This window comes from Mytilus californianus, unplaced genomic scaffold (assembly GCF_021869535.1).
Source record: "Mytilus californianus isolate M0D057914Y unplaced genomic scaffold, xbMytCali1.0.p SCAF_10, whole genome shotgun sequence".
NCBI lineage: Eukaryota > Metazoa > Mollusca > Bivalvia > Mytilida > Mytilidae > Mytilus > Mytilus californianus.
The window spans coordinates 78205555-78228493 of NW_026262582.1; the positions used below are offsets into that span (position 1 = coordinate 78205555).

General features: G+C 31.6%; 1 long non-coding RNA gene across 1 annotated transcript; it reads left to right on the plus strand.

Annotated features, from left to right (window-relative positions):
* Positions 1-233: 233 nt before the first annotated feature.
* Positions 234-3073, plus strand: LOC127718612 (uncharacterized). Its single transcript, XR_007989928.1, has 3 exons — positions 234-904; positions 1365-1467; positions 2110-3073. It is a non-coding gene; the product is annotated as an uncharacterized LOC127718612 (long non-coding RNA).
* The last annotated feature ends 19866 nt before the right edge of the window (positions 3074-22939 follow it).

The window sequence follows — 22939 nt, forward strand, 5'->3', positions numbered from 1 at the left end:
CCAATTTAATAAATTCCTAAATTGTTATACAAATTTATATTTTAAATGTTAACTTTTTATAATAATGAGTTGTCTTCCTTTCGACTTCGTTTAAGACAAAAGTTGTTATCTCCCATGTCCATTTTGACACTAGGCGTCTAAGAAAGACAACTCCACTTTGATCCAATATATCAATAAAATTATGAAATTTCATAATATTATGGTATTTCCTATTTGCCTCGACTATATTTAGATTCATAATATTTCATCCTGTTTTGAGAAATACTTTATAGTTTTCAACGGAAAATTATTTCTTAGATTCTAAATCAATTTTTGAATTAAACAAACTTATTTGTATTTTATATTTACTGTCTCGTTTATTCAAAACACGTGAGGTAGTAATAACGGGGATCGTATTTTATGATAGGTTAAATGGATGTAAAACGTTTTAGAATCAAAAACTTTAATTCATATATTATACCTATAATTTTAATTTTCTTATATTTTAAATATTTGAAGAAATAATGAATCCACAAACAAGTTGGAATAATTTGTATACGCTCGTCTTAGTCGGGACACATAATGGTATAAAGAAGTCCGTCCGTGCTAATGTCTGTCCGTCTGTCAATAGTAGCGAAAGTGTGCGCTAGGGCGAAGTTCTGAAATTGACGCGACAAAAAAAACCAACACATCTAGTCTAATATAGTCAAATAGTCTGTAAGTAATCATCTTTCATTTCTCTTTTTATTTTCAATGATTTTGCTAATGAGATGGAGAGGACAAAAACAGACTTTCCTTTCTAAAGCGTCGAACAATTTTTCAATCCGACGGATGGTGTTTCTGGAGGTTAATTTTGTGCGGCAACAACATCATGAGATCTGATACTGATACATACATGTGATCTCTTGTATTACCGGATAATAAAGTAGGTGAATATAGTTGTTATTCTTGATTCTTGAAAATTTAAATGTGGGTTTCAAACGTCCAATTTGCAATTTTTTTTCAAACCGTGCGCCAACAAGGAAAACTTGTACTATGACGTCAGATTCAATGTTCTGAAGAAAGACAACTCTTTTCTTCAAAACGAACGAGAAAAAAACATGAAAATTAATCATAACTTTTTTGAAAGGTCGGTGACATATACATTTTTTTGCTTTATTTTGAAGAGTACACATGGCACTTTCTTTCTTGAAATTTTTATGAAAAAATCACTGGTAGATATTTTTTAATACTTGAAACGTTTTTCATTCTTGCGTTTTATTTTTGGCGGGAATGAAATAAATCATATTTTTTAAGATCAAAACAATAAGAGTCTTAAAGTCTTGATCCTGTATTTGATAGGCACAAATCTACTGTTTAACATGAAACAAGAATTATGCTTGTAGGTTTGATATAATGGTATTTTTTGAGAGTTTGAATAACAAGCAAATATCATATGGTTACATCTTCTGACATCAGACTCGGACTTCTCTTGAACTGAATTTCAATGTGCGTATTGTTATGCGTTTACTTTTCTACATTGGCTAGAGGAATAGGGGGAGGGTTGAGATCTCATAAACATGTTTAACCCCGCCGCATTTTTGCACCTGTCCCAAGTCAGGAGCCTCTAGCCTTTGTCAGTCTTGTATTATTTTTAATTTTAGTTTCTTGTGTACAATTTGGAGTTTAGTGTGGCGTTCATTATCTCTGAACTAGTATATATATTTGTTTAGGGGCCAGCTGAAGGACGCCTCCGGGTGCGAGAATTTCTCGCTGCATTGAAGACCTGTTGGTGACCTTCTGCTGTTGTCTGTTCTATGGTCGGGTTGTTGTCTCTTTGACACATTCCCCATTTCCATTCTCAATTTTATCATGTTAATATTCGGGAAAACACGAAACTGAGGTTGCTATAGTGACAAAACTAAGTCGGTGACCCCCAATTTTTTTTTATCATATTTTGTTCCTCAAAACATGAAATACCTTCACACAAAATTTTAAGGAAAAATCACTGGTAGAACTGAATAGGCTGTTTGGTCTTTAAGTTGAAGCTTTATGTTCTTCCGATATAAGCAAAGATAAATTATCAAAATCATCATAAATTAAGAATTAAAGGTTAGACTCTTTCCTTATATGTATGTTTATGTTTGACAGATATGTCGGCACTGAAAATAATTGGTCGTAATTACTTTTCCTGAACTTAAAAATGAATGGTACGATAGAAGGACATTGGAGTTTGTAAAGGAACACACTGCATGTCAAAAAGACCGCGACGGAGCCCAATTATGGAGTGATCTCGTATTTCCAACTTTCATCAACAGAATGTAACGATGTCTTTCAATAATTTTTATGAAACATTTCAAGGATTTAAAAAAGATAAAGAGCATGCAAGAATGAGAACAACATAACATCTCCAATACACACAAGTGACTCACAGTCGGACAAGCGGGTGAATGTTACAAGGAATATGATGTTAATAATACCATACTGCAGACGTATTCGGGACAATGGTATCAATAGACCAAAGCAGAATATATGTCAACTTGTGGTTAAAATAGTTCAAAAATAAACCCAAAATGATTTAACTGGAAAATATGAAAGATAATGCAAAGCAAAAAACATCTACCGTATTCAAATAAAAAGGCGATTTGGTATTAGACGCAAATATGTGAGCATACAGCAATCAAGATGCATAAATTACAGACGTATACATGAGTGGTATGGTTTAATCCATAAGAAGGATTTATCAAATATAAGTGTTTGAGTAAAATTGAGAATGGAAATAAGGAATATGTCAAAGAGACAACAATGTATTATGAGATGCAATATACATTGCATTGTTTTCAAGGGTACAAGCGGGAAATTCTAATTGAGAATAATTAATGCCCATGCTCCTTACAGTGGACAATACGTCAGAATGCGCATGCATAAAACAAAATGTTTGTGATGCCGAGATGCAATTGAATTACACCATCCAAAATATATTGCAGCTGATATAATATATTTTGTTGAATCTGTTATTGACAGGGAATTATTAAACGCAATGTTTTGAATGTGGTAATGAAGTTCGCAAATAGTCAATGAATACTGTTTTTTCTTCACGTCCTATCAAAATTTGTCTTGTTTGGTTTTTTGTGAGGTCTTTTTTTTTTGCCTTTTCTTTGTTAATTTATATTCAATTCAATTTTATTTCTTTTGGTATCTTTTGCCTTTTTTCTCATATCATATAAGGATTACTTACTCCTGAGCATTGAATGTTGCAAACAATAACCATATCATGTATGATGTTGAGGTTAATACGGAAAAAAAGTTTCCACAATTCCCGATTTTCTTTAACTCTTGTCCGAGTATAACCCCATGCTTTAAGACAACTCGGAGAGTCTTTCAAGAAAGTCTGTAGATTTAATTTATAAAGTTCTACAGACAGTTTCGGGCGCATTATTTAATGGATTAAATAAATGTATATCAGACACATGCAGACTGTAATTTAACATGTTAAACTATACATTTTGCCTTCCACCTGGACATTTTACCCAGGGCAGCATATAAACTGTATAAATCAGATTGAAAGAGCTGGATAAAAAATAAGCACGAAAAAAGAATGAGAAAGTTACACACAAAGTCTTAGAGACTAGTAGTTATGAACGTTTAATTCATTAGTTTAAATTGTATTCTATTGCACCATACTGAAAAAAAATTTACCTTTTCTCACATTTTTTAATGCAGCTGGAGAGGCCTGACTTTTTTTAATCGCGCATCAGTTATATAAGCGGTTAGTGATACCTATACAGTGTTAATGTTTACACTATGATGTTTCTGGCAACACATTTTGTCGCATTATGATCAAGTTGCATATCCGTTTTCCTCAGAATAAACCACACGACATTCTGTACCTTACTGTATATAGCATGTACAGTGGAATAACTTTTATGTCCGAGGTAATTATCAATAACAACTGCGAAAAGATGCATACTGTAATAGAACACATACAGTTGATTCATAACAAATTATCGGTGATTACATGTTTTTCTTTTATCTAAAAAAGGTACGCGAGAATTAAGTGCCATGATCAAATTTTGAAAGGAAATTTCTTAGTATACAAAAAGCTTAAATATATGTGTATCAGTCCGACATCGTTGCTTGTGTTTCGTACTGGTAGTTCCCATGCTTATCATCAAAATAATAGCAATTGTATTGACATCCCACCAGAGATTAATAATTGGATCTTTAATCCCTGTTTTTTTTTAAACAACGCTTTACTTCTAAGTCTGCCAAATTCTCGTAAGGGTGTGAACAGAAAATGGTGAAGTGGAGTTTCAATCATAACACCCTTGTATTCTAGTTTGTCTTGTTAAAGCTTTGTAGAAAACCCTTATATCATTGTTTTGCTTTACGTCATTTCAGAAGCTCTGCGCAGTAGATTGTATCAGATTTGAACACAGTTTGTTCGCTTATTTAAACAAGAGGGCAATAACTGTTAGAGCATAATAAGGTGCTACATTATAAAGAAATGAGAATAATGGGGTACTGCATTATAAATAATAGAGAGTAGTAGGATGTTACAATATAAAGAATTGAGAATAATAGGGTGCGACATATGTACACTATTAATAATAGAGACTAACGGGGTGCTACACAGGCACACTATAGAGAATAATGGGTTGCTACATTATAAAGAATAGAGGACAATATAATGGTACACTATAGAGAATAGAGATTATTAAGGTGCTACATTAAACAGAATAAAAATAATGGGGTGGTATATTATAAAGAATAGAGAGTAATGGATGCTACAATATAGATAATAGAGCATAACATGCATAATAAGGTGTCACATTATAGAGAATAGAGAATAATTAGGTGCTTTATTATAAAGAATAGAGAACAATGGAGTTGTACATTATAGAGAATAGAGAATAATTGGGTGCTATATTATAAAGAATAGAGAACAATGGGGTTGTACATTATAGAGAATAGAGAATAATTGGGTGCTATATTATAAAGAATAGAGAACAATGGGGTGGTACACTATAGAGAATAGGGGAGAATGGGTGCTACATTATAAAGAATAGGGAATCATGGAGTTGTACAATTTAAAAAAAAGAGAACAACAGGTCCAAAAAATAAGAAATGAAAAATATATGATGAATTATTTTAAGATACACAAATGAAGACATCCAGACCCTCGTTTCTCGTCGCCTTAAGCGACATTTGGTTCTTTTCGTATTATTTCAATCATCATCCCATTACCAGTTGATTTACTGCTAAACATTTTCAATAGTTTCTAGTCTTTATTTGTGTCGTGAGTGATGAATAATCTTCCGAACTATATTAAATATTTGTGTGACATCTGTTAAACAAATGTCATAGAAATTCGCTGTTTTACAATTGTGTTGCTTTCAATGGAAAGTACAGCATAAATAAATTTTTTTGGCATCTTCAAGTAAGAAAGAATTTAATTTCATGAATAAAAACCCGACGGCATTTACAAACTTAAGGATTTTTACATATTATTCAAGATAATCTCTTTATGATGACTACCAAGGAACATTACTCTTTTGACCTTGGGAAGACAAAAGCCAGTCCTCGATAACTAGTGTTAAAAAGATGTTGATCAAAATAATGCCTATTTTTTTTCTTAATCTACGATTGTAATAATAAAGGTGAAAAACACAAGCAAATAGTACAAATCTTCATTTAAAGGCAATAGGTAAAATTAAAAAAGGTCGACTGACGATTTTGGTCAACTGACTTTGTGTAGATCTTCCATTTATCATACTTTTGGCTGTTACATCATCAGTCCATCTACTGTATGTTTTGTCAAGAACCCACAGACTGGTCGAAATTGTAAATTTCGGTCATTTGATTTTGTTTGCAAATATCAACTAGCGGATCATAGTTTGCTCTTGTAAATAATAGTTCCCTTTCTCTATAACAGTTTTCACGAACATATCCAAAAGCGCAAACAATAGATTAACATATCATTGAAGGATAGAGACTCCTATGATGTGTTGACTAATAGCTTCAGCATTCTGATTTATTTGTCGATCTTGCCATGCTGATTTTGTCTGCCTTTTAAAGTTTCTTTTTAAGGTATAAAAAATGTATAGTTTCAATAAAAAAAAAAAAGTCGCAGAACATTATTAAAAATCGATATCAAATAACAATAAAAAAACTCTTATTGAGAGTCGACTGATTATATCTGATGGTTATATATATAGGACAAAAACACACTAACATGAATAGAGAATAAAAAACAGATGAAAATATTATTTAGGTTAATGACATGTGTGGTAATAATAGAAATAAAACATAGTTTTTTTTTCAAATTTTGTTCAAGTTAAAACTATTTTAAGCAATATTTCGTACACGTTATAACATGTGCGAGGTGCTTTTGTACATGTTATAAAATGTACGACACACTTTTGTACATGTTATCAAATAGGGACAAAAGATACCAGATGGACAGTCAAACTCATAGATCGAAAACAAACTGACAACGTCATGGCCAAAATAAAAAGACAAACAGACAAATAAATAGTACAGATGACACAACATAGAAAACTAAAGACTAAGCAACACGAACCCCACCAAAAACTGGGGGTGATCTCAGGTGCTCCGGAAAGGTAAACGGATCCTGCTCCACATGTGGCACCCGTCGTGTAGCTTATGTTATTACAAATCCGGTAAATAGTCTAAATCGGTAGGTCACATTCGTGAAAGGGGAAGGGTATTGTAGTTACGACATATGGAACATATCCGATATCATCTGTGAAACGGTTATTCCATAACGGTCAACCAACTCGTGATGGCGTCCGTAAAATTTACGAAGGGATGATTTCAACTTCACCATTTGGAACTCTTGGTTTAATAGCTTCCTTGTGAGCAGCAATCCTCTATCAAGGAAATCATGATAGGAAATACAAGCCCGGGAATTTCGTATCAATTGGGAGATATATACTCCGTATGCAGGCGCTGCTGGAATGTTGCTACATAGAAATGGAAAGTTCACAATTGGAAATTATAACATGTACAATATTTATGTACACATTATAACACGTACAAAATCGCAACTTGTACAAGACATATATATAACTGTGTAACTCTATTATTAAGCGTACTAGTAATGGGTTTGTAAAAAGGTCTTCCTATCTTTTAAAGGAATCAAGTTTATAGACAAAAACACAAATAAAAAATTGTCAATTAAGTGCAATATTTTCTTGAGTAGTCAACAGATCATTTTGACCGTGTTAGTTAGTCACATATCTGTTCTTGTTGATTCAAGTTCATCAAACGAATCTCTTGATTTATCATAGTTTTTACAATAATTTTCAAAACAATGGCAAGTTCCAATAGATGAGAAATGCTGAGACTGAACCTTCGAACGAGGTGAGCTAATACACTTCAATACGCTAAGTTATATTTATCTAATATTCATTCAAATCCGTTAAGATGTAACACACTGATATGATTTGTTTTTTGCATGTCATAAACCTTCCCCTTTTAAATGACAACAACATAGACGCTTTTACTTCTTTTCTATAGTATATAGAGGTCCGACAAATGATATATTTCTGTAGTAGTGTAAAACAAAATAATTTAAAATGAAGGTCGCTGCTCATTTTTCTTACTTTTTTGGTTTTATTGTTGATATTCGGAATACTCTGGTTTTATCCATGAGAGCAATTACAAATTTAACCCGCATACCCCTACTTTTACTTTCATATTTTAATATTATAAAGTTTAAAAAAGTCCTTTTTGAAAATCTAAATTAATCCTTGTTATCATTTTTTTTTTATTATTGTTTTTGAAAAAAAAACAACAACAAAAAACGAAAAGCGTGAATGTTAAGTATACGAACATTCTAGAGAAAACCAGTTCCCAACAAATGTCCAATGGCTTCTATCTCAAAAACAAGGACACGGATGCTTGTCTGTTTTTTAGTTTCGTTATGTATGTACTATCAAACTGTAACTAATTTTTTAAAAAGCTTGTTGTTTTAGTAGTGAACTTCCTTAACATGCTATTATTCAAGCGACAAAAAACTGATCATATCGTTGTTCTGTTTGTACGAAGACATAGACATTCTGTTATAATGATATTCATCACAAATATATTAAATTACAGTAAGAAGGTATTATATCCGAAATCACTTTGTTTATGAGACTAAGATACTAGATCTAAAATGGTTTGCGTTTTTGTAAAGACAAAAATGCTTTGTTCCTTCTTTTATGTACAAAAACAAGTATACTCACTGCATGTAACGTGATTAAAGGATATGAGCTAAACAGTGTTCAGATTACAACCAACAAAGCAGTTCAAAATTTCTTATTTGAGGAAGAAACACGCAAACAATCTGACATATTCTACGTAATGCACTAGTTTTAGTATACAACAAACACGAAACATTAAAAAAAAAAAAAAAAACAAAAACAAAAACAAAAAAAACAAAAAAAAAACAAAAACAAAAAGGAAGCAAAACTATAAGATAGAAACAAACAGTTATTTCTTATCATAAAGGACCAAAAAAAAAAAGAATACAATTTTGATTAAAAAAATGCTTACCAAATGATTACAATAATTATCCATAAGTCCATACAAGAAGATTCCTGAGACTATCTTTCCCGATCCTCTCTGATTTCTTTCAGGCAGCTAAGAAGCCTAAAATCCATTTGAAATTATATTCTATAATATTGTTTCTAGACGGTGCCGCTTGTGATGTGATAAAAGCTATTCAAAGAATGAATTGAAACGCAACGTAATCCCCTGATTAATACACTTCTTACTGGCTACCACCAACACTAACATTAATATGCCCTTTCATTTGGGAATTATGGGGATAATCATCCAATACATGTTAGTTGATATAAATTATTTCATATATTCTTGATCTTATCACCTGAACAGTTGAAAATATAAATAAACCATCAAACGGATACCATTCAATTCATAGTATATACATAGTTACTATTTATCTGCCTATTCGACACGCCTGCTTGTTTGCTTGTTTCGTCCACAACCAAGAACGATTTTCCAAATTGCAATGCGCTTCGTTGATTATAATCTGAGCGCAGTTTTTCTCTGCTAGATTATAAATGTTGATACGAAAAAACATGATTGTTATACAAAAATTAAAAAGTATTTTCAGTTGTAGTAACCTTGTCTTAAATTCATGTGTGTGTTGCTTGAAGCCAAATATGATTGATTGTGTAGCAGGAACAATTTTGCTGCAGATTCGGGGATGCGGATCACAGCTTGTTCTAGTTTGTGAACTGATTTAAACGGAGACGATGGATGCCAAATGTAAAAGCGCTATTTAAATATCTAAGTAAATGAAAATCTAAAACAGTCAAAAAAATATATAATTTATTCAATAAGTACACCTTTTATTGTAAAATCCAAAAGTTAAGAAATGGAGCATCCAATCACTTCAATAATTACCCGTATTAAGAAGGCATATGGCAGATGCACTTACCTTAAAGGGAAGTTTGGAAAAGCACATCTTTCCTAGGTTGGACTAGACATCAGTCCTCAGACCATTCAACATAATAATTCCAAACCAGTTATATAAAATGTATAAGTTTTTCAAAGAAAGATTATAAATGATTTGCGACGATGCAAATACAAGACTTTAGAATATGAATAAATATCTTTAACCAATGAATTCAAAATATCAATATCTATTCAACTTAACAAATATGTACTGAATAAGCATCATGTAAATCATTAAATAAAGAAATATGAAATTTATAGTTTTAAACAAGGGAAATAACAATTACATAATAATCCTGTCTGCCACAATTGTATAGCTGCATATGCTACGGAAATAGTTTAAAAGCGGCTCCTACTTTATAATTTAAAAAGGGAAATACAAAAGATTGTATTAGTGTGTGTGATCTGCACAAATTACTACCTGAATTTGTTAAAAAGGAATGGAAGGAAAGATTGATTAATGTTTGCTTAACGTCCAGTGGCAAATATATCATGAATGTGCAGGATATGACTTAATTTAAAATACATACAATATACATGATATATAAAAATAAATAAAGGTCCGGAAAATTTCAATTTTCAATTTCCTTTTTATGAACATGTTATGTCATGTGACACCCTGTCCCTCATAGATTAGTCTTGTCGTAAAAAGTAATAACAATCATAAGTTTCGGGACACAATTATATATGTTCAAATTTACTATACTTGAAACATGTTTATAACAAAATCACCTATCCAATACCGCCCCATTTAAATAGAACACTTTCTTAACCACTGAACTACATCGATATTCGTCCTACAATAACGTTGATGCAGACAAAGGACACACTTACATTTTGAAGTTACGAAATATTAATGCATATGGTGAAACATATCTTTTGAAAAAACAAATCTAAGGAATACAAGCTACTTGAAACTTGATCAGGTAAGTTACATTACACAGTTTTGCCTCGGTTGACAGTGTTTTTTCTATGACTTTATGTACATAACAACCTTCCATGACTTCATGTTCATAACAGTGTTGTATGACTTCAGGTACATAACGACGTTCTATATATAAAGTGTCATTTACATACCAACGTTCAATGACTTCATGTTTATAACAACGTTTAATGAATTCATGTACATACCAACACAACAGTCATTAAGAAAAATAAAATAAGTGTAGCAAGATTTATTTCTGTTTGACAGTCAATGAAAATTGCATTCATCACATGGCCGAAAAAAAGAACTCGAACAAAACCATCCTTTTTTAGGTTTACTCTCATCCTGAGTTAAAAAATGGTAGGTCTTTCATTTCTGCGTGTCTCATAATTCAAAAGATCTCAAGAAATGTCTTTGTTAGAATGATTGCAAATGACGGAGTTAACTCCCTTTAATTGGTAATTTTTAGTGCATTTCGACTAAATTATATCTTCAAATACCAGAACTGATAAACGAAACGAATGTTATATTTGTGCACCATTACACATTTTGAACTGAAGTCAATGTAAACGTAGTGGGTTTTATCACTTCAGTAGTCAGTACTTCGGCACTAACATGATTTATGAATTTTGAAATTTAAAAAGAAGCTAAGGTTTCAACTCATTGAGGCAAAGGTGACCTTAGATGGATTTAAGAATTTTTTTTTTTTTGTCGTATAGCTCTTCAACGGTTCTTATACATTCTCGGCTTTCAAATATTCGGCTTTGAATGTTCCTGTTGAAGGTAAACCCAGAAAAGCGCTTCGGTCGCATCAATTTATTTAACGTTTTGATTTTATTTCTTATCTAAACATTCCGTATCAACTTTACGACTAATACATGATGGTCTTGAAGTGTAGTTACCGACGTTGTTTAGAATCTTACTTACGTGTTATTATGGTTGTAGTGTTCTTTCATTTGTCTTTGTATATTTTTAACCTTTACTGTTTCGATCATTTTTGGGAATATCATTTAGGCGTGGCTCGTTATTTATACATTCTAGCATTGTGTTATTGTGCTTTGGTCATTTTTTTTATATTTTTGTCTTTGAATTTTGCTGATGTGCTTTGTCTATAGAATGTCTACATGCCATTCAAATGTTCGTTGTTGAAATAGGAAAAAACTAAAATAACAAAAATACCGAATTTCAAGGAAAATTCAAATCGGAAAGTTCCTTATCAAATGGCAAAATCAAAAGCACAAATACAAACACATCAAAAGAATGGAAAACAACTGTCATATTCCTGACTTGGAACAGGCATTTCTTTATGTAGAAAATTGTAGATTAAACCCGTTTTGGTTTATAGTGATTAAGATAATTTCAAAATGTTGACCGAAGTACCCACAATTTTGTCATTTTTACCTCTTATGTCTCTTTGTTTTGCTCACACATTGTTATCAATATAATGGAATTTTATGCGCATGTCATGCAAGTGAGCTAGATATAAAACCAGTTGGAATTCACCATTTTTAACCAAGTCAGGAATATGATAATTGTTTTCCATTCGTTTGGTGTGTTTGAACTTTTGATTTAGCTATTTCTTAAATGACTTACTGTAACACTCGCTTTGAATTATCCTTGGAGTTTGGTATTGGTGTTATTGTACTTTTTACAGTTTTAAGGTGTTTGGGTTATTCTAATATTCATGACTTCACAGTTTGTGTGTTTTTTTATATATATATAAGTTTTCACGTCTATTATGTTCGACGAATTAGTGGTATATCTGTTTTCTGACTATTCCTTGTTGAATTCAGCTCGAACTATCATTGTTTAAATCTTTCGAAAACTTTCCATCATGCAATTCCTGACAACAATTGACACATATTAATGTTTTGTATTATGTGTTGAGTCATTTTCTTTGTAATAATTCTTGTGCACAACAAACAAAATTCAATTATTGCGTACAAGATCAGAATATAAGCATATGATATTACTGCATCAGTTCGTTTAATTAAACTTTGGGTGTATAATGATGTGCGCGTACCGTTTCTACTATGTTAGAAAGCTTCAATACTAATAGTGTTTCTATGATTTACGTAATCGGTATTCCTACCTTGTACATTCTACAAATGCAGTTCATTTTGATATTTAAATCTCAAAGAAAATTGTTTTAAAATCATGTGTACAGTAATGAATATCACGAGATGTACTATCAATTAGTTTAAGAAAAATAATGGAGATAAAGTTCACATGTAACGAATAGCTTAGGGGATATGGATTACGTCAATCAAGATTGTATTATTGAATCTATTTCATGCAACAGTTTTCATGCAGAAGAGTTTCATAAAATATGTTTATTTTTAAATCAGATCAACATGAAGTGTGAGTTGTTGGTTTTGTCTGAATTGGTTATTTTTGTCTGCCTTATCGGTCAAGGTAAGTACTAGAAACATTGTTTTCAAATCATATATTACAAATTCAATTAAATTGATTTTCATAAAAATAACCCGTTACAAACCCGGTTGAAAAACAAAAGAATGAAGTAATGAGATAAAATTGCATGTTACCCCTTGCTGTAACATGAAATAGAAAAATTATCTGAAAGTTTCTGAGTTACCTCCAGTGAATATGCTCAGTTAAAAATTAAAATGAATCAAACATATTTTACCTTTGCGCAAATGTAAGAATTTATGAAATAATTTACATACATCTTTTCATTTAAATCATAATTCTCATTAGAAGATTACATTTCCTAATTTTATTCCGAATCTAAACACACTGCGTTTTGCTATTTTACGATTTTCGATTGATTGTTGGTTGATTAACTTAGAGTGGAAACATATTTCATGGATGTTAAGGATGAACACAAATTTACAATACATACAATAAGTATGTCCTATGAATATTTAGACTGCAACTGGAAAATGAAGGAATATTGGATAAAAACAGAAATTTAACCTTGCAACAGGCCACCTACGGACCACTGACAGAGTTGTTGCAATGGTTTTAAACGTCTAGTGGCGCTTCTTGTACATAAATCATCTATTTGAATGTCTCACTTCTGACCGGACATGGCCTCGTCCTTGTACATCCCTTACAATAAAAACTAATAAAGATGTACTTCTACATATTATGTGGGAAATATCGACGGATAACATAATAAATGAAGAAACAAGAAACAAACCAGTACACAGTTTTAAAGAAAACAAACCTGGGTTTTTTTTTCTGTAATTTTGCTACTAATAATTAATCAGTTATGAATTTGAAAGTAAAGAATTGTGGACCAATTATATAAATAATCTTTTTAATTCACATTCTAGGTGTTCAATTCAAGCTTATTGTTTCAACGCGTGGTAAGATTACAGAAATCAACTTGCAGACTAGGGCAGTTACATATCTTTTGACCAATCTGGGAAGTGAAATTAATTCTATGGATTATGATTATAAAAATGGATATATTTATTTTCCAAGATACAATAAAAACGACATATTAAGGTATGTCAAACTATTTGTAACTCATTTTGAAATATTTTTTGAATGATAAATCAAAACAAATAATCCTTATTATTTAGATATAAGAAGATGAGGTATGAGTGCCAATGAGACAACTCTCCATCCAAGTCAAAATTTAGTAAACCATTATAGGTCAAAGTACGGTCTTCATCACGGAGCCTTGACGGAGCCTTGGCTCACACCGAACAGCAACCTATAAAAAACCCAAAAAATTACGACTGTAAAACCATTTAAACGGGAAAACCAACGGTCTAATCTATATAAAAAAACCAGAAACGATAAACACTTATGAACCACATCAACAAACGACAACTACTGAACATCAGATTCCTGACTTAGGATAGGTGCAAACAATTGCAGCAGGTTTAAACGTTTTAATGGTACCAAACCTACACCCTTATCTGAAACAATAGTATAACATCAGAACATAGAAAGACACACTATAACATATCAATTTAAATGGCTTAACTCAATCAAAAGACATATTTACACCAGTGAACATACACTGAACAACTAAAGGAGTAAGGCCACGAAGGGTTAAAAACGGCCCTGTCTCAGAAATTGACAAAATTACTGCAGAAGGATCACTCACTAGTATAGTTCATAAAATGATAACCATTAGACTTGTAACTATGTTTGTATAGTTTCCCAGGGCGTCAGAAAAGACAAAGTACAATGATATTTTAGCCACTTGCGCGTAACGTTAAAATTGTTTTCATTAACGTTCTACTAACTTTATAATCATTTTACCACAATAATTTTTTAAAATGTATTTCTTGAATCTCGTCCATATTTTAGTTTTTTTAACTCTATTAACAGAAATTTACTAATATTAAGGTTTAAGTATTCGGGCCACTTTTACAAAATTTAACTGAAGCGCTTATGTGTACTTTCTGCATTGATATTCACGAAATAGAAATTACAGAGACCATGTTAACAAACATAATTCTATAGCATAGATTAAATTAAAAGTCATAAAGGATTTTAAAACATAAGCAATGAATGTCTTCTATTGGGCAGAATGAATCTAGATTGAAAGCTGTAAAATAGCTTGGCGAGCGAAGTACAGTCTTAAAAAATGTATGAGGATAGTTGATCACACCACATCATCTTATTTGTATATGGAAAAGAAACCCGTGATTCCTTAAACACAGATTTTTTTTTCTAGTAAAGAAGTAAAAGATGAAATCACAGATAAAGATAAACAATGTATATAGAGAGTACATAGCATTACATGTACTTCAATAATCATAGAACACATTATAATTGTACAAAAGTCATCAGACACCAGAACCACACGTGCACTCTTAAACATCAATCTCATTCCGGAGGATTACATGCTTACTCCCAAATCAACATTCAGAATTAAACATTTGAATGAATGATAGTTTCATATAATACTGCCATTCATACGTCACTGGCCTCATTACATAGTACTGCTCTCTGTAATTGTACCTTAAGCGCACGAAATATTGTAGTCACCTGTAAAGCTTGAAATATAATTTCACTCAGATGGTTCATTGAATACTTTTTATATTTTCCCAGAACTTTTTTACAGACAAAATAATAGTTTTAAGGCAGTGGTTATTTTGACGGCGCCGCCAAAATTGAAAATATGCTATTTTGCCAGCTCTCGGTAAGCGGAATCCAGCATGCCAGTAAAAACAATTTTGTTTACAGATGTGCAATTCAAAACTGACTATTATTTCAAAAGCAAATTTAATTTAAACTTTTTTTTATCTTGAAACTATGTGATTGATTTTTTTAGACTGTATAACGTTTTTATCAAATCTATATGCTATGAGATTTTCATCTTTCATTTTTTTTATCAGAATAGTTTAAAAATCTGATATTTTATTCTTATGCATACATGTAGCATTAGACTGATTTTAGAAGTGTTTCAACTACATGTTTTGATATGATTTCATTGCTACAAATGGATGCCCAATAGTTTTTATTTTTATTCTTTTTTTCAAATTCTTATTTTCACTTGGACTCATAAATGTTTTAAACGATTATATGTATCTCAAATAGTGTGACACTTTTCTTATTCAACTATATGTCGAATACCAATTTGATTCTTTTATGTTGACAATGCACATTTTCGTAGTATTTTTCAAAAGTAAATATTCAAATTCACTCTTTACAAAGAAATGGTAAAATAACAAATTCACAAAATAGCCTGAGCCCGCAAAATAGCCATTGTTATCGAAATCAAAGATTACGTCAAAATAGCCACTGCCTATAGTTTAAAAAACTCAAAAAATTGACAGAATACTCATTCTCAGTTGTCAATTGTGGACGAATTTATATAGCAATTTAGCTATATTCATCTAAATTTATCCGACTTTTGCATGTGTCTAACAATAACGTTTTAAAAGAACAAATATTTTTATTATTTTATGATTCGTGTTCTCGTGTACGGGCATTAGCTATGAGATATAGAAAAAAAAAGATTTTTGTTTTGTTCAATTATTAATGGAAGTGAAATAATAATTCGCTTTTAGCAGCCACTTTGGTTCAGTTTTGTAAAAAAAAAAAACAAAGAAACATCGCTAATGAAATATTCACTTGCAAGTGAATAATTCGACCTCATTAAATCATGTGAACTTCAATTGAACCCCTTAGCTAGAGATGGGTTACGCATGAACTAGGCATGCTCAGCTATTAAAAGAAAAAGAATGTCAGCATTTGAAGTGAAACAAGGGTAAACCATTTGGTTGACTGAATCGATCTACAAAAGCTAATTTTTATACAGGTAAAAACGATTATTAACATATTGATGTAACCTATAATATGAAATCAAAAAGACCGAGAAAAATCTAATTGCACGAGTTAACTATCTATATGTGATGTTCAGATTATGTCGTGTATACCCTAGATACCAGAGTATAGAGGCAATGTGAGCAAATTAACATGTTCTCGTCCGGAATATGCATCTAACTTGACGCTGGACGTTAAACAGTCATCCATTATCATGAGACAAACAACTCATGTAGTAAAATGGTGTGTTTCTTTGATATTCAATATTCTTTTTTCTCTTTCTTCCCAAAAAGTGAAAAAATAGACGCGTACATATCTGCTCAAAAGATTTTAAAATATTTATCATTTATTTAATTATGTTTAAAGTCATTATTGTACTGTAACTTTAGAGGAGATATCATTGATAGTTGTTTGACGAACGTCCAGTGGCAAATAATTCATGCATATTTATGACGGAGAGCAATTTAGTGAATTTATTTCAACCAGGAAACAAGACATTGCATGTGTTGTCATTGAAAATGAGAGAAAAGTCTCCAAAAGGGGGGGGGGATAAATAATCATAAGACCAATAAAATCACACAACACCATGAACATAAAGAGGCGACAAAAAGAAAAACAGCACTAACAAAATATAAAAACAGGTAACTACAGATTGAACACGAACCTCGGGCAACCACAAAAACCAAAAAAAAAAATCAGAAATATAAAGATATCTCATAGATATTTTATTCATAACAAGCAGCCACTTTTGTTGGTCGCTTGTAGCATATTCTCACACACATTTAAAAGAGATCACCAAAAAGGAACAAATAAACAATTGCTCCTTGTATATGCATTCTGACCAATTATGTCCGCTATCCCGCGTGAATATCAGATATTTATTTGAAGTCATCCAAGCTATATCATTGTGCCGGATAATTTTGTTTCATCTTTATTTCAGTTTTCATTGCAAACAAATATTTGTTATGGTTGAATGTCACGGACAGTATACACCATGCCCTTTCAAGGCGGCGTCGTATTTTTATTTTAATCAAACAAATATTGAAATGCTTTTTAACCACAGTGCAATATGATATAAAAATTCACACGTGGTTTCTTCTTATGTCTTACGATTTTCAATGTATGTTATTGTTCATAGTTCTGTAATTTATTTATTCCATCCGCAATAATTATTAAAATTGTTACCTTGGCATGCCATACTTGATAGAAAATGTGGACGTGAAAGAAAGCACTTCACCAAAGCGTAAACATGAGATTACATTCCACGGAGGTTACATTTCGACGGTTTCGTCTTTATAAAACAAAATACGTGTATCTAAAAGGATTTTTGTATTTAATTTTAAAGTTGACACCCATATCGATCTGCTGGATGTTGAATTTTACGGAGAAAAAATACGGCTCTAATTTGAATCTGTCCCATTTTTGTTTGCATAGCACAGATCGGGCTAATTATTACAAAATGACGTGGAAATGAACTTTAAAATAATTTGCAGATTCAAATTTTTTATTTCCACCAATTTTTCTTGATTTTTAACAAAAACAGTTATGAGGACACATCTATCCGTGTTTAAAAAACCTCGCCAAGTAGGCGTTTAACGAAGCTTCCCTAAAACAAAAACTTGTTATTCCATTTTTTTCTTTTATCTGTGTTATAAATAAAAAAAAAATAATTGCAGAATTTATTTCTATTTATAGCAACTGTACAAGTTCTTGGTACAGTTATTCGTCACAGAATCTATCGTATCTCGGAAATGGCGGCTTGAATCAGGATTTGCTTGTGAGCAAAAGTAAAATGTTCGATGTGGCCACAGGCCTCGACCACGCTAAATATTGTTGCAAACTGATTCAAAGTGTCAAACAATCAAAATAAGAGTAAAATTACTTTGGTCGAGGCTTATCGCCAATGAGAAATTTAACCGGGAATTGTGAAATTCTTTAAGAATTTGGACATTTTGAGCGTTCCGGGTTGATTCCGGGTATTACGCCACATTAATGACGTCTCAAAAATATGATATTACAATATAATAACAAATAACGACATACGTAGATATTTTTTAGCTGTAAAGGATCCACCGTATTTCTCTTTTTTTTTGTCACCCCACAGGGCTAATATCGGCGCTTCATGGCCATACTCCTTTGATCTATGATACAATGTAAATACAAAATAAATAAACTAACGGACGAATAATTAAAGTAACATGTTATACCGCTGAGAAATGTTAAACAATTTAAGAAAAACAATATGCTTGAACAAAAATATCAGTCATTTGCAATTACTTTAAACACAGGTAAATGAAAATAATTTTGTTGTTAGGTATACGTGTACAGTTCAAATGGAGAAAGGAAATATTTTTACAAAATGAATAATTTTGATGTTTATAGTACGAAGAAGTGAAAATTTATAGTAATACCAAACACTTATCAAAGCTGGTATATAGACCAGATATAACCCTGAAAAAGTGTAAACATTAAATAACAAAAAAACATTACAATTAGTATCAACAGGTCAAAGAAACAAGAAAGTACGATTTGAGAGTACTTGCAGTTACTGGCAGCTAGTTAAAAGCCAAAAACAATTAATAATAAAAAATCATGCGTCAGAGACTAAAATCAACTAAGACACATCTCAGGGATTTAGTATTTTAACTTCATGGACAGTCAAAGAAGACATGACTTGTGCAATGCCAAAAATAAATGTATCGACAGGCAGTAGGATAGTTAGGAGTTAACCTCTTTATAGATCAAAATGAACGTCGGTGTGTTTTTATACATCCCGTTTGAAAATAATACAAATTTAGTAATGTTTTAGTTTGTTGATGACAATCGATATTAGTGCCAATGTAAACTATATTCAAAGATCTAATTACAACATTGGTAAGATAACCTTTACTAATAAGTTTGTTCAAAGGTTCAATGAGTTAACACGGATAAAATAGTGATTTCCGCGCTTTAAGTACAATATTACCGTGAAATTTAGGATGTGAAATACCGTTTTAATCAGTTTTCTAAAGTCACAGCCAAATTTACTAATCAAATCTTTGTATCTATGAAATAATTTAGTAAAAGTTGTACGTAATTTATGGTAACGAAATCCCTGACTTAATAATTTACCAGTGATGCATTGATTACGTTCGTTAAAATCTATGACATCACTACACAAACGGGCATAACGAACGAGTTGGGATATATAAACACCGTATGATCATGATGATGGAGCCAAAGGAACATCGCCGTCTAAAAAAGGAAAATTAACAATAGGGAATGAAAAGTCGTCTCTTTTGTCGTAAATTTTAGTATGGAGTTTTTCTTTAGAGATTGAAATGTCCAAATCTAGAAAAGGACAACTACTGCTGTTTATGTTAGATTTAGTTAAAGTAAATTCTTTTGGGTAAATATCGGTAGTATATTTAGAGAACTCTGGATTATTTAACAAAAAAATATCATCCAGATAACGGAAGGTATTGTTGAATGTATCAACCAAATGTAACAATGACGTGTCTTTACTGAGTTTGGTCATAAACTGTGATTCATAGCAATACAGGAATTAATCTGCTATTAAAGGGGCGCAGTTAGTGCCCATAGGGATACCTACTACTTGTCGATACACTTTATCGCCGAAACGTACATATATGTTGTCCTGGAAAAAATTTAAAACTTCAATCATATCGTCACATTTCCAGTAAGTGTATCTAGCATACTTTCCTTTTTCGTTACAGAAAAAGGCTTTAAACGAATTACAGCAAATAAATTTGCAATGAGATTTTTCAAAAGACCATTTAATTAAATATGAAAACTTTTTCTTGATAAGATTGTGTGGAAGTGTAGTTAAGATAGTAAAAAAAGCATAACTGTTAACAGAATTAAAAGGACATCAAAAGCATGTATTTTATCTAAAACTTCGAAAGAATTTTTAACACTCCAAAAATAATTAATATCATAATTTTCATAAGTTTTATTACAAAAGTTAATAACAAGTTCTTTGATAGTAGTAAGGGAAGTAGTTAGAAGCACTGATAGATTGGTAATAGAACACTTACGAGATGCGGAGATGAAACAGAATTTAAATGTCTTTTTTGTGCAATTTAGGTAACCAGTACATAGTAGGGACTTTCAAATGTTCGGAAGAGGCTTCAAGCTGGGTAGTGGCAGTGATATGCTTGTTTATAGTATTATAGTATTATGCATTTATAGTATTAAAGTTTATGAGTATATTGGAGTCATTTTTTAGCTCACCTCGCCCAAAAGGGCCAAGTGAGCTTTTCTCATAACTTGGCGTCCGTCGTCCGTCGTCCGTCGTCAGTCGTCAGTCGTCTTCCGTCGTCGTCGTCTTCCGTTAACTTTTACAAAAATCTTCTCCTCTGAAACAACTAAATAACCAAATAAAACTAAACTTGGCCTAAATCATCCTTAGGGTATCTGGTTTAAAAAATGTATCCGATGACCCAACATATCAACCAAAATGGCCGGCATGGTTAAAAATAGAACATGGAGTAAAATGCAGTGTGCCTTATATCTCTGAAACTAAAGCATTTAGAGCAAATCTGACAGGGTAAATATGTTCAACATGTCAAAATCTATCTGCCCTGAAATTTTCAGACGCATCAGACAACCCGTTGTTGGGTTGCTACCCTGAATAGGCAATTCTAAGGAAATTTTGCAGTTTTTTGGTTAGTATCTTAAATATTATGAAAGATAGAGATAAACTGTAAAAATGTTCAGCAAAGTAAGCTCTACAAATAATTCAAATGATCAAAGTTGTCAATTTACCCCTTCAGGAGTTATTGCCCTTTAAAATCAATTTTTCACAATTTTTCATAAATTCTTGTAATCGTTTACAAAAATCTTCTTCACTTAATCTACTGGGCCAAATGAAATTAAACTAAGCCACAATTTTGAATAGGGTATCTTGATTGAAAAATGTATCCGATAACCCTGTCATCCAACCAACAAGGCCGGGATGTCTAAACATAGAACATAGGGGTTTACTATAGAAGTCTATGGGAAAATTGTAAAAAAAAAAAATTCTAATGGTCACAACTTGAAATCTAATTTAATTAATGAAAAGGTGTCTGCAGTGACTATTGTAAGACTATAATGGGATGACCTGCTTTAAATTTAACTACTGGGTCAAATTAAACCGAACTTGGCCTCAATCATTATTAGGGTATCTAATACTATTTATTATGATTTTAACCTTATTTTAATGATTTCCAAAACCACAGTAGATACAGGTGAGCGACACAGGCTCTTGAGAGCCTCTAGTTAAAATCTTCAACCTTTTATCCAATTATTTTTTCATATTTTTCAAGATATTGTTCTCTGCCATATACATACCAAAAGTTGTAAAACTTCACTACGTAATGATAAAGACTTTTATGTTTTTAGACAGAGAAAAAAATTAATTTAGTGCATTATTCAATGTCCCCCAAAATAAACTTCCTCGGACTAATAAAAACAGTTAAGGTGCTGTCCGTTTATTCAAAGTAACAGTATGGCACCCCTCTACAAGGTCCAGAGTGTAACTAGCATCCTTTAAATTATATATGTGTGTTAGATGTCGATAAACAAACACATACATTTAAAGAAACTATAAATATCGACACCTTTAAGGCGTATAAATAAAGGCAACAGTAGTATACCGCTGTTCGAAGTTCATAAATCGATTGAGAAAAAAACAAATCCGGGTTACAAACTAAAACTGAGGGAAACACATCAAATATAAGAGGAGAACTACGACACAATAGAAACACAACATTAAAATGTAACACACACAGAAACGAACTATAATATAACAATGGCCATTTTCCTGACTTGGTACAGGACATTTTAAGAAAAAAATGGTGGGTTGAACCTGGTTTTGTGGCTATCCAAACCTCCCGCTTTTATGGCAATGTTAAATATAACATTAAAATGACAACATTACATGACAGGACTACAATACAAATAAATGGGAGAACATATAGGACAGAGAAACATACGAATAATAGCTAACAAAAGATACCAGGTTTAAAATTTAATACGCAAGACGCGCGTTTCGTCCACACAAGACTAACCAGTGACGCTCAAATCAAAAAAGAACGAAAGCCAAAACAAGTACCAAGCCGAAGAGCATCGAGGACCAAAAGTTCCAAAAAGGTGTGCCAAATACGGCTAAGGTCATATATCTGGGATACGAAAATCCTTAGTATTTAGAATAATTCCTACTTTTGCAAACAGTAAATTTATAAAAATGACTATATAATAGATATACATGAGCACACTGAAGTGGTGACTAACTACAGAATAAAAACAGATACATAAAACAACATAAAC